Genomic DNA, 12,848 nt, shown 5'->3' with positions numbered 1-12,848 from the left:
GATGGGAAAGCCCAAAATATTTTTGGAAATAAAGAAGTGGCATCTAAAGTTTCACCAGAGAGGCTCTCATCATGAAAGGGAATTGTGAATACTGAAAAGTGTTGCCGGCCTCCCTCCTTTCTGAACTCCTTGAGAACTGGTTAAATGGCAGACCTGAGGGCCCCACATAGGTGTCTTTGTCAGTAGAAAAGGCTCAGGCCCCATCTGCTGAGCTACCATGGCAAGGATTAAGTATACCTGGAATGTGGAACAGAGCCAAGAACTCTGATCCCAATAGGCAAAGAAATAAACAAGAGTAGGGAGGGTGGAGAGGGAAGAGGTGAGCTGGCTGGGATCAAAAAGACTGTTGTCAGGATCTCTAGTGAGGCAGAGACAGCCAGTATGGAGGTTGGTTAGAAACTGAGTTGTCAGAAGTAAGTTTCTGCTGAGGTTCTTCAGGAGAGGACACAAAAGTTCATGGGCTGGCATAGGTCACAGATGGGAATTGCATACAAAGATCCAAAGATACAAGGTAGTGAGGTTTAAGAGGTACATATTGAATGTTTGGTGCTGTGAGGTAGATTATTGGTCTTTTTGCTTTTTTTTTTTTTTTTTCTGTAAGAGATGGGGTCTTGCTCTGTGCCCAGGCTGGAGTAGAGTAGCTTGATCATAGCTCACTGTAACATCAAACTCCTGTGCTCAAGAGATCCTCCTGTTTTAGCCTACCAAGTAGCTGGGACTACAGGTGTGTACCATCATGCTTGGCTATGTATTTATTTATTTTTTGGTAGAGGTGGGGGGGTCTTTCTAGGTTGCCCAGGCTGGTTGTGAACTCTTGGTCTCAAGCAATCCTCTTGCCCCAGCCGAATTACTGGGATTACAGACATGTAATCCACCACCACACCTGGCGGATTTTTTTTTTTTTTAAACCTCATTCATACTCCAAGTAATCCTGGCTCAGAAATTAAATTAATTCAACTGACCAATATGTGTCTCACCTGTTACCTCCTGCAGGGTCTGATCAGTACAAGCATTCAACAAATATTGAATACCTATGTGTTGGACTCTGCCATACACGTGTTCAAGGAGTCACTGGAGTCCAGTGGGGAAGACTGACAATCAATGAATAAACATAAAATGTCAGGAAGTGATGAATCCTCTGGAGAAATATAAAGCAGAGTAAGGGAAGGGAGAGTTCTGTTTTATAGGATGGTCGGTGATAGTGGAGTAGATACCTGAATCAGAAGAAGGTAGCTACAAGCATTCCAGGTCCCAGGATCTCAACTTGAAGCACTGTTGGTGGAATGGACCAAGCGTTCTGATCCCATCTTAGTGTCTATTCAGGCAATGTTTTAATAGGTCCCCAAAGAAACTGGCTTTGATGAACCTGAAGGGCTATCTCAGCACATCTACGAAAATCAGACTCTGGGGCTGAGAGGGTCTCCCCAAAGCTGGCAAACTTTTTTTTCCCCACCCTGACAAGTCTGAGGCCAGGAAGCTAGGTATCTACTGGGATTCTAATGTAACAACACAGACAGCAGAGGGGCATTAAGCTCCTGTAAATAACATATGTTTTCTTAGTTGGAGGCAGGGCAGTGCTTTTTGGTTTCTCTTTATACTGCCATAAGTGCGAATAATGCAATTCTGCTTGAAATTCTACATGCTTTTTATTCCTCATCAGACTCTAACTGTACACTAACATTTGCATATGTCCCTTCTCACTGGGTGGGTTCTGAAATGGACTCAAGGTAGTCTATGCTTCACTCTCTGGGGATGACAGACAAGAGATGACAAAGACAACACTCAGATATTCCAACCCAACCTGCAGAAGGGCCATATTATAACACTGAAGATTTGGATTCTCTTGGCTCCCTGTATTGCAGTGGGACCCAAACAAAGTCAGCCTGTAGCACAATGTACCTTTTCTGTGTTCTACTCTGGTCTGACAACATGGCAAGTAGGAGGTCCTGGCTTGTGTGTGTAATTTAGAGACAGGTTTTGTACTCAACTGCTAAGCTTTCTGGTGTTCAGCCACTGGGACATATGGAGCTGAACTCTCAGAATCTCTGCAGGATTGGGAGGAAGAAGGTGGGAAAACAAATCAGGTTTGCAAAGTGCTTCTACTAAACAAGTGGATTCCTTTAGCTTGAATGTGTTCCCCTCAGTGGAATATGGTGCTGATTCATATGTATGGCGAAGAGAGTGAGGATTTCAATTTTTAGTTTATCAAGAGAATCACTCAATAATGGATATATTGAGTATCTACTAAGTGCAAAGTACTATAGTAGCCTGTAAGAGAAACACATAGAAATAAAATACATAGCACATGAGGATGACAACAAAACAAAAGCTAAGTAGCATTTTATAAAGAACAAAGGCAAAGGTATCAGCAAGAAGTTAATGACTACTAATAACAAATGATGAATTGAATCGACAGCCATTAATTCAGATATCTGAATGAACTATCTCCAGAAGGTAAATCCCAGTATTTTTCTTTGTGAGATTAAACAGGGACAATTTAAGATAGATAAAATTTAGATAAGCAGAGATGTGAGGGGAGGGCATCCCAAGGGAAGTGAATCTACAGCAAATGTGGGCAGAAAGGAAATAAAAAAAATACGGAAGTCAATAAGGTATGAGCACAACACTAGCCTTGCAAATTTCCATAACTGGATTACCTTCGCAAAGCAACACGGCCCTGGACTCCTTGATATACCCAGTATCTGTCATGCTGCAAAGCTCTTTTTTTTTTTTTTTTTTTAATTTTTTTGAGACAGGGTCTCGCTCTGTTGCCTAGGCTGGAGTACAGTGGCGCGATCACAGCTCACTACAGCCTCAACCTCCTGGGTTCGAAAGATCCTTCCACCTCAGCCTCTTGAAGAGCTGAGATTACAGGCACATGTCACCACACCCAGCTAATTTTTTTTTTGTATTTTTTGTTGAGGCAAGGTTTTGCCACATTGCCCAAGCTGATCTCAACTCCTCAGCTCAAGTGATCTACCTGCCTTGGCCTCCCAAAGTACTGGGATTACAGACATGAGCCACCATGTCCAGCACAAAGCTCTTGTGCTGAGAAAAGTACTGCAGCAAGAATGAAATATGCAAATAAGCAATCATTAACAACTACCCCTTCACTACCTTGAAAATATACAATCGTCCACTTAGATTAGACCAGAAGATTCTTAGAAAACGGTCTATAATCTGCTGAAAGCTCACCACACTCCAGTACTTAAAAATGGTACTTAACCAAGACAATCAGAGTTATAATGAGAAGCCTAGAAAGGGCCTAAAAAATAATTTGGTCTAGGGCTCTGCCTTTTACCAGGTGACTCCAAACTATCCCAGGAAGACTTCTATTCTCTTCTTTATATATATACAGGTCAAAGACTTCCAAAACCACCCTCATTTTGTAAGAAATAATTGTGATGAATAAGAATCTGTCATTCTGTTGAATTCACCCAACATCTGTGAAACCTATAATTGTAAGACACTGGGCTTGGGTCATGGCAGATGCAAAGTTGACTTATATTTGATTTCAGTGTTCAGGAAGTACATCATCTGGTAGAGGAAGCAAACATATACACCAATAACTATAAATCAAGGCAGTGAGTGATAGGGGCTCTAGGAGAGCATGCTAAACTACAAGCTACTTGCGTGAAAAGACTGTCTTTTTCATCTGCAAATTCCCAAATGCAATGCCCAGCTATACGGTTTGGCTCTGTGTCCCCAACCAAATCTCATCTCAAATTGTAATCCCCACAGTGATTGGATCATGGGGGCAGTTTCCCCATGCTTTTTCTTGATAGTGAGTGAGTTCTCAGGTTTAAAAGTGAAACTCCTCCCTTTGCGGTCTTTCTCCTACTGCCATGAAAGATGTGCCTTGCTTCCATTCATGCCTTCTGCCATGATTGTAAGTTTCCTGAGGCCTCCTCAGCCATGTGGAACTCTCAGTCAATTAAACCTCTTTCCTTTATAAATTACCCAGTCTCAGGTATGTGTTTACAGCAGTGTGAAAATGGACTAACACACTCATCATAGAGTAATTTCTCAATAAATGTTTGTTGAACTAAGAAAGACATGCAAAGGCTAAAAGAAAACAATATGGAGAGATGGATCCACAATAATGAAGGTAGAAACAATCTTCTGGCTCTGATTTAGGTCTTGAAGGGAGGAAAGGAACAGAATAAGTCAAGAAGTGATGCAAGAAAATCTCCTGCCTCTTGCTTGGTCTGTAGTAGACATGAGTATGTCCCATGAACAGCCTTGTCATAATATTTCTACATAATCAAAGACAAAAAAAACTTCTTTTTTTTTTCCTTTAGGTTAAACACAACCTTCCCCTTTAACCTTTACTCTTAGTACCTTTTTCCTATTGTTTCATTCCATGCTGCTTCTTTTACTCTGAACCCTCTGTCTCTCCACAGTAAAAGAAGGATAAAACTCCTTCTACATCTATTGACTCTTACCATTTGTAAAAACATTTTTATGTCCATTACTGTATTTGATTCTCATAATAGCCCTGTGAGGTGGGTCAGGAAAATCACAGTATCCCTATTAGAAGGAGAAAGAAAAGCAGTATTATGGTAGGCAGGATAATATCCCCTCTAAAGACATTCATGCCTTAATCCTTGGGACCTGTGAATATGTGACCTTACATGGCAAAAGAGACTGTGTTCTAAAATTTAGTTAAGTATCTTAACATGAGGTGTTTAGCCTGGATTATCCAGGTGAATGCCATGTAATAACAAGGGTCCTTACAAGGAAGGAGGCAGGAGAGCCAAGGAGATTTGAAGATGCTACATTAGCTTTGAAGATGGAAGGGAGCCATGAACCAAGGCATGCAGGCAGCCTTTCAAAGCTGGAACAGACCTGGGAACAGGTTGTCCCCTAGAGCCTCCAGAAAGAAGGCAGCCCTGCCGACACTGATTTTAGCCCAGTGAGGTCCATTTCAATTTCTGACCCCTTGAAGTGTAATGTGATGTATTTATGTTATTTTAAGCGACTCAATTTGTGGTCGTTTGTTATAGCAACAATAGGAAACGAATACGGTCACAGTTTAACGACTTGCTGAAATTCTCACATAACCCAGTTATCAGAGCTGGGTCTAGAACTCCTGTAAGCCTGGCTCTATTTACCACTTGGCTCTCTCTCTTAGAGCTACTATATTTCCTTTTATTAACTATTCCTTCCCCACACACCCTCTTTTATATCACAGTGCCTCATTTCTTTCAAATCACTTATCATGATTTGTAATAATTTTATTTATTTAAATATTAATTGTAGCTCTCCTCCTACCAGAATGCAAGTTCAATGAGAGGGCATAGGCCCTAAATTTGCTCACCATTAAGTCCCTAATACCTACAATAGTAGTCTGACAAATATATATTTGCGAGAAGATTCAGATTTTTTTTTTTTTTTTTTTTGAGACGGAGTCTCACTCTGTCACCCAGGCTGGAGTGCAGTGGCGCGATCTCGGCTCACTGCAAGCTCCGCCTCCCAGGTTCACGCCATTCTCCTGCCTCAGCCTCCCAAGTAGCTGGGACTACAGGCGCCCGCCAGCACGCCTGGCTAATTTTTTGTATTTTTAGTAGAGATGGGGTTTTGCAATGTTAGCCAGGATGGTCTCGATCTCCTGACCTTGTGATCCGCCCTCCTCGGCCTCCCAAAGTGCTGGGATTACAGGCGTGAGCCACCGCGCCTGGCTGAGAAGATTCAGATTCTTAAGGTATGAGGATGCAACAGCTGAGTAGAGGCAGAGACGCTGCCATGGTGGTCCAAGGTCCACTGCAGATGTGAAGGATCAGGAGTAATCTGTGTGCACTTGCTTCTTTGGGAAGTTGAGAGGGAAACTGTGTGATCAGTTGCTGTCCCTGATGACCCCAACAGAGGTCCTCTCCACATGCTCAGGTAGGAAGCCAGAAGCCCAGATCCTGATAGATCACACCACCATGACACTTTACTCCTCCATCCTCTTCGTTAGTAAGTCTATGTCCCAGCCCCTTAAGCACTTTGTTTCCGCTCTGCATCTAATTGCATTTGGATAATTATATCATTAACTCCTTGTAATGAATAATAAAAAATAAATCACATCTGTGGAGGGCTGTGGAGCAAGATGCCAGAGTAAGCAAATTGTCAGTTATTTTCCCTTTCTTTGTCCTTATTCTCCTCCTCTCTCTAACCTTCCAAATTAGAATATCAGCCAAGTGGGGACCAACAATTGAATTTTTAAAAGAGTCCCTGGATGATGATGATGATCAGTGAGGTTTGGAAACCACTGACCTAGAGGATGAGGATCCTCAGAGCCTAAAGGAGAAACTGAAGAATGCAGTTAAATTACAAAGATCTCCATATTTCCTTAGTTCTTGCCTCCAAATTGCTCAAGAGATATTGTCTTGCTCTTCTCAGTAATTCTAGGGCAAGTGCTGTGATTTTGAACCTACAAGATGGGAAAATGGTGCAACAGTCCCTTGGGAGGTAGCCAGATTCATAACTAATGAAAAGGCAGTAATCTGAAGGCAGCCAGAGTCAGGAGGCAGTGAAGGATACTTTGGATGCTATTCCAGGTCATAGGCTCATTTCTGAGAGAGAGAGAAAGGTTCCTAGATCCCCTACACTACACCAGCCTTGAAGAGAATCCAAACCCTATCTTTGGCCCTGGGAGACCCTGGCTTCTCAGAGTCTCTGGCACCCCAGTGGTCTCAGATCTTCGTCAGAAATAAGCAGACTCCCAGAGATATTCATTACAGTATATTTCCACTGATATGTAGATGTTCAATATTTGTTCAATTATAGCTTGAACTGCCTGCTATGGGGGAAGCCATTAACACAAGCAGAAATGATTCCCCAGTAACAGGAAGGAAAGAATTGGATTTGTCCAGTGGATATTATTAGCACATGGCAAAAAGCATTTAACAGACATGTACTTTGGTGCAATGTCAATAAACCCTCAATAAACATGCTTCAAAGAAGTACCATATTATTTTTGAATGCTTCAAATTTAAATTTCAGCTTCTCAAAGTATTCCTTATCAATCATAATGAACTCATCCAGTATTAATATAAAATTGTTCTGATTAATGGGCTGGTGCCCTGGCATCCTTCAGGTCACCACAGTGAGGCATTCTTTTTCGCAACATAAAGAAAAAAAAGAGAGAAGACTAGAAAGGCAGAAATGGGAAAGCAATACCCTTAATTTTGTGTCCATTCCATATTCCCATCTGCTGTGATTTTTTTTTTTTTTTTTTGAGACGGACTCTTGCTCTGTCACCCAGGCTGGAGTGCAGTGGCGCAATTTTGGCTCTCTGCAAGCTCTGCCTCCCGGGTTCATGCCATTCTCCTGCTCTGGACTCCTGAGTAGCTGGGACTACAGGCGCCCGCCACCACGCCCCGTTATTATTATTATTTTTTTTTGTATTTATTAGTAGAGACGGAGTTTCACTGTGTTAGCCAGAATGGTCTCGATCTCTTGACCTCGTGATCCACCCGCCTGGGCCTCCCAAAGTGCTCGGATTACAGGCATGAGCCACCCCGCCCGGCCCCCGTCTGCTATGATTTTAACTGGCCTGAGAACTGACCTGTATATGTTAACTACTGCCCTGGGGCGACAGCACAGAAAAGCTCACAATTCTCCAGCCATGTAGATACAGCTATGCTTTGGCCTCTTGACTTGCAGATAATCTCTCTGAATTTCTACAACCTAATTCTCTACTAAAGGGGTGGAAAACCTTCAGATTTTTTTTTTTTTCCCCTAGGGTGATTCTCCAAACTCTTCTGCTCTCCCCTGGAGCTGCAGAAGGTCCTTCAGCCTACTTAAGTGCCCTACTGTATATGGGTTCTGTGGAGCAGTCATAAAGAAAGGGAAAGAAAGTCAGACAAGGAAGGGAGTTGCATAGGAAATGGACATAGGACAAATGCAAATCTTTTAGGCTGGGGTGTGTGTTTGTGTGTGTGTATGTGCGCATGCGCGTGCATGTGTGTGTATGAGATTTTTTTCCCCATAGAAAATATAAGCAATTCAGTCATAAGAAATTCTATCTCCAAGGCTGCAGTAAACTATCACACCTGTAGGCTTTTATTTTTCACAGAGGACCCTGTAAAATCCAAGGCAGCAAATCAGAATTCTGTGTGGTTTAGAGGGAATGCAACCACAGATTCCAGCTAAGAGGGAAAAGCTCAATTATACCATTCTTTACATGCCCAGCCTCGTTCTCAGAAAGCCCCATGTAAGTGAAATGTGATCCACAATCATGGCCAGGGCAGAGGAAATACAAGCTGCAAGCCCCTGCATTATGCATAGTGCATATCCTTTAAGGTGTTGGTGCTGGAACAGCAGGTCTAATACCCACTTGCCTGATGGGCATGATGAGCAAGGATTTCTGAGTGATGTCATTCCCTTTCAGGGACTGTAGTTGACTCATGGGCTGGCTGAATCCATCTATTCAAAACCATTCAATGCTGAGAGTCCAGCCTTCTACTCTTGGATACTTTTGTGCACAGGACAATCAAGGAAGGAGGTCTAAGATGATGAGATGCCCATGTCTGTTTCTCTCACAATCTCTTACTGCCCCCACTGCTGGAAGCTTTCTTCTTTCAATACCCATCCTTCCACACCATTGACTGCAGTCATAGCCAGCTCCTAAGCAGCCCTGTAAAGGTAGGAACCACTAGATCTCCAAAAAATGTCATCATAATATACCTGAGCAAGGTGTGCTTGAGAGACATTTACAGTCTTTTTTTCACACATCTGCCTGCTTCTGCAGGTGACTGAGCTCCTCCAGGTCAGGGAGCTCACCTGGGTGTTCACGGAGTGCTCCGCAACTCATCCAGAGACTCGCACCTAGTAAGAGCTCAGTAATGCTTGTAGAATAAAGGGGCTGGCAATTTACCGTTTGCCTTTGATGTGTTTAATAGTCCACACGTGTCTAGATTTGTGGTCACATGCAGTGCCCCCAACTAGGCTACGGTGCTTCCGTCCTGTACAGAGAAGTCTGAATTCAGATATGATGACATTTTTAGAGCCTGCTTTATAGTAAGGTTGCACCAGTTATTCAGAGTTTCCTCTGGAATCACCAAGTGGTGGGGTGGGAAACAAGGGAAGTAGCAGCCACTGCAGCCTTTATAAATAAGCGACTTCTGTAAGCTGAGGAACAGATGGGGAAGGGAGGGAGGATGACATGGGCTTCACAGACAGAAATTAAGAGTAACCCGGCCGGCACGGTGGCTCACGCCTGTAATCCCAGCACTTTGGGAGGCCAAGGCAGGTGGATCACCTGAGGGCAGGAGTTTGAGACTAGCCTGACTAACGTGGTGAAACCCCATCTCTACTAATAATACAAAAATTAGCCGGGCATGGTGGCACGCGCCTGTAATCCCAGCTACTCGGGAGGCTGTAGTAGGAGAATTGCTTGACCCCCGGAGGCGGAAGTTGCAGTGAGCCCAGATCGGGCCACTATACTCCAGCCTGGGCAATGAGCAATGAGCAAAACTCTGTCTCAAAAAAAAAAAGGAGTAAACCCAGCAGGTGTCATGATTTAGAAATGGCTGTCACAATTCTGTGGGCCACTGATTCCTTCACTATCTCCTCAAAGTTCTGTTTCTACCAGTGTTCCAGGAGGCATTTATTTTCTCTCCCTCTCTTCCATGCACAGCGTTCCTCTGTGTTGGAAGTGGGAGATAGGCATGAATAAGACCCGTCTCTGCCTCTGAGCACTCACAGCTAGGTGGGAAGGAGTGGTGTGTCAGCCGGTAATTACGACACACGATGTTCTCTGGTTTGATTCCAGTGTGCTGTGGTAAGAGAACCACCTAAGAAGGAGAATAGAGAGTCTGATCCTGGCTTTACTACTATTTTTTTTAACAAGTCAACCCCAATTTCCTCATCTGTTAAATGTAAATCATAACACTTACTTTACCTAACAAAGATGGTTGAGTTGTTTTAAACATTTATTGAGTTAATCCATGAAAATGCACACTCAAAGGATAAAGTTCTATAGACACCAGGCCTCCTTCTCCATGTCATCATCATCATCACCACCATCCTTACGATTTTGTCTATTTAAAGACACGCGTGTGTGTGTGTGTGAGAGACAGAGAGAGAGACTGCACATGAACGGATGTGCATACACCTAGTGAAAGGGCATGAGAGGAGGGAAGAAGGACCACAGATCAGGAAAATACTTCAAAGGGTCCATGTAGAACCAGGAATCAAATGCAAAACTTGCCATTATTTGCAAAAAGAAGCTGCTTATCTATTATGCTCAGATGCAGCTTTCTCAAGATATTCTCAATCCTCCGTTCTTTGGCTTGTTTTCTCCTATGTCATCCACTAGTAAGAATGAGTGATGGCCACATTAATTGACACCTGTCTCCTAAATTGGGCCTTCTGTTACGTATCACATGACACTCATTTTATTATTTTATTATTACCTTTTTATAAAGCATTATCTGCTTGTGGCCATTAAGCCACCACTTTGGAAGAAAAGACATTGCTGGCTTTTCCTAAGGGAGTTAATGAGTTGCCCTTGAATGACCTGAGAAGCTCATTATTTATACAGATTCTTAGGGGTAGAGGCAGAGAAGCAAATAAACTGAGAGGGGAAGAGACAGACAGTGGACAAAGACTGTGGTTATTCAAGCAGAAGCACTTTGCCTTGCACAGGGTGACCTTTAGGCTGTGAGGTTCCTGAGCCACACTGTGCAGAGATGGTGCAAAAATACTCTTCCCATCTCCAAGTCTCAGCATCCTGGGACTTGTTAGGGGAAGGTGCAGGAGAGGCATGAGATGACATCTGTAACACAAATGGGTGGCTACCACGGGAAGGCTCTGACCCCCACTAGACCAAGTCAGTTTTACAAAAGAGAATCCTGACATCTGTGTACCCAGTCTCTCCAGGGTCTGGGCAAGTGGACAGGGGAGAAGCAGGTTCTGCAGTGTGTGCTGGGTTGGCACACATATTACGAAATCCTAAATGTGTCAGTACTATCTGCCTGTTCTCTGCTCTCCATGCCATGAACGGTTCGTGTTATTTATGATCCAAGCAGCTCTTGACATGTTACTAATGGTGAAGTGAAAGGCAATGAGTAAAGGTCCTCCAGTGAGAGAAGCCTAAAATAAGGCTCTTAATCATCTCCTCTTCCCTTTCCTTGTCATAATCCAGAAAGGCTTTTTTTTTTGTACAGCATTAGACCCAACAATGATATGAATTTGGCCATGAGGCTGATGTAGAAAGTTAGGGATCAAAGCGTTCTTTATGGGACATTTACCTGCTGAGAAGCAAAGGGCGTAGATTCTGTTTGTAATTGTGCCAGTGGGCAGAACAAGAGTGGGAAGGAGGCCCACTATGGTCCCTGGCCTACAGAAACCCTGAATTCACATTCAAAACAAGAACTCAGACTTCAGGTGGAGCCTTTCCTAGTACACCAGGAAAAAGCTTTCCTTCTGACACAGTTGTAATACTTTTGTGACATGCTGACTTATAAGCCCTAACTATGTAGTCAGCATCTGGATGTGCAAGGTGTTATGCTGGGAGATCTGAGGGATATAGGACATTGTCACTGGTCTTCTGGAACTCAGAGTGTTGAGAAGATAAACTATAGAAACAAGAATGTAAGATTTTCTGAGAGAAAATGACAGCAGTAAAAACAATAGCAGAGAGGCCTGGCTTGGTGGCTCACTCTTGTAATTCCAGCACTTTGGGAGGCTGAGGCGCGTGGATCACCTGAGGTCAGGAGTTCCAGACAAGCCTGACCAATATGGTGAAACCCTGTCTCTACTGAAAATACAAAAATTAGCAAGGTGTAGTAGCATGCACTTGTAGTCCCAGCTACTTGGGAGGCTGAGACAGGAGAATCACTTGAACCCAGGAGGCGGAGGTTGCAGTGAGCCGAGATCGCACCACTGCACTCCAGCTTGGGCAAAAGAGCGAGACTCCATCTCAAAAAACAAACAAACAAAATAGAATAGTAGAGAAAGCAAGTACTGTATCCAGATTCTGATGGGTGAGGTGTTAGTTTAGACTGAAAATTAAAGAGGCTTCAGGCAGCACATTGTGCTTGAATTGGATCTTAGAGACTGGGAAGCACTTTGAAAGCGCAGAGGAAGACAACTATTGCAAACTGGCTGAAAAACAATATAAATCCAATTATATATTCATTGATTCATTCAACAAATATCACTGAGCAGTTCTCATGCACTGGACACCTTGCTAGGCCCTTAGGATATAATGGTGAACAATACAAAAAAACATGGAGAACTAAGCGTGATGACAGTGCATGTGGTACGGACACGTGGGGGTCAGATGGTAGGCATGAGAAAAAGGCTTGAGTAGTATGGCCAGTGCAGTCATCTCAGGTGCGGTTCCTACAGGCTGCCATAGAACAGTCTCATCACTTGTTGACCCGGTGTTGGTGTTTCCATCTGCAAATTAGGGAAACCACACCCACTGTTTCTTGAAACCATTTGTAAAGTTCAGCTTGAAAGGTGCAGAGTGTTGATGAGCAAAATTACCTGAGCAGTTTCATGTGGTTTCTCTTTATCTGTTTCAAGTGGATGGGTGATTTGTTGAACAGTGCACAAGGAAATCATGCTAACAGGTTGGCCAATATGTTAAGATCATAGCTCTCCCTGCATAGTGCCATTTCAATTACTGCTCAGTTAAAAGAAAGTCTTTTCTCTGGATTGAATGGTCCACTATTGTTAGATTATTTATTAAAAAGGACTGATAGGCTGAGGCTGTTTTCACTTAGGATTTGTATGACATGTTCATAACTGAAATGGAGAGTTGCCATAGTTACCTGTGTGAGCTGTTCAACAGAGCACAATCTCCACTAAAATCTCTCCATCGAGGTCAACTAGACATTTTCCATCAGCAC

At 43.2% G+C, this 12,848-nt stretch overlaps 1 protein-coding gene across 1 annotated transcript in view; it reads right to left on the bottom strand.

Annotated features, from left to right (window-relative positions):
* Positions 1-12,848, bottom strand: part of MAML2 (mastermind like transcriptional coactivator 2) — a 364,604-nt gene that overhangs the window by 139,239 nt on the left and 212,517 nt on the right. The window lies entirely within an intron of this gene.

This window comes from Nomascus leucogenys, chromosome 15 (assembly GCF_006542625.1).
Source record: "Nomascus leucogenys isolate Asia chromosome 15, Asia_NLE_v1, whole genome shotgun sequence".
Classification (NCBI taxonomy): Eukaryota; Metazoa; Chordata; class Mammalia; order Primates; family Hylobatidae; genus Nomascus; species Nomascus leucogenys.
The sequence above is the reverse complement of the archived record's forward strand: the minus strand, read 5'-3'. Positions and strand labels throughout refer to the sequence as shown.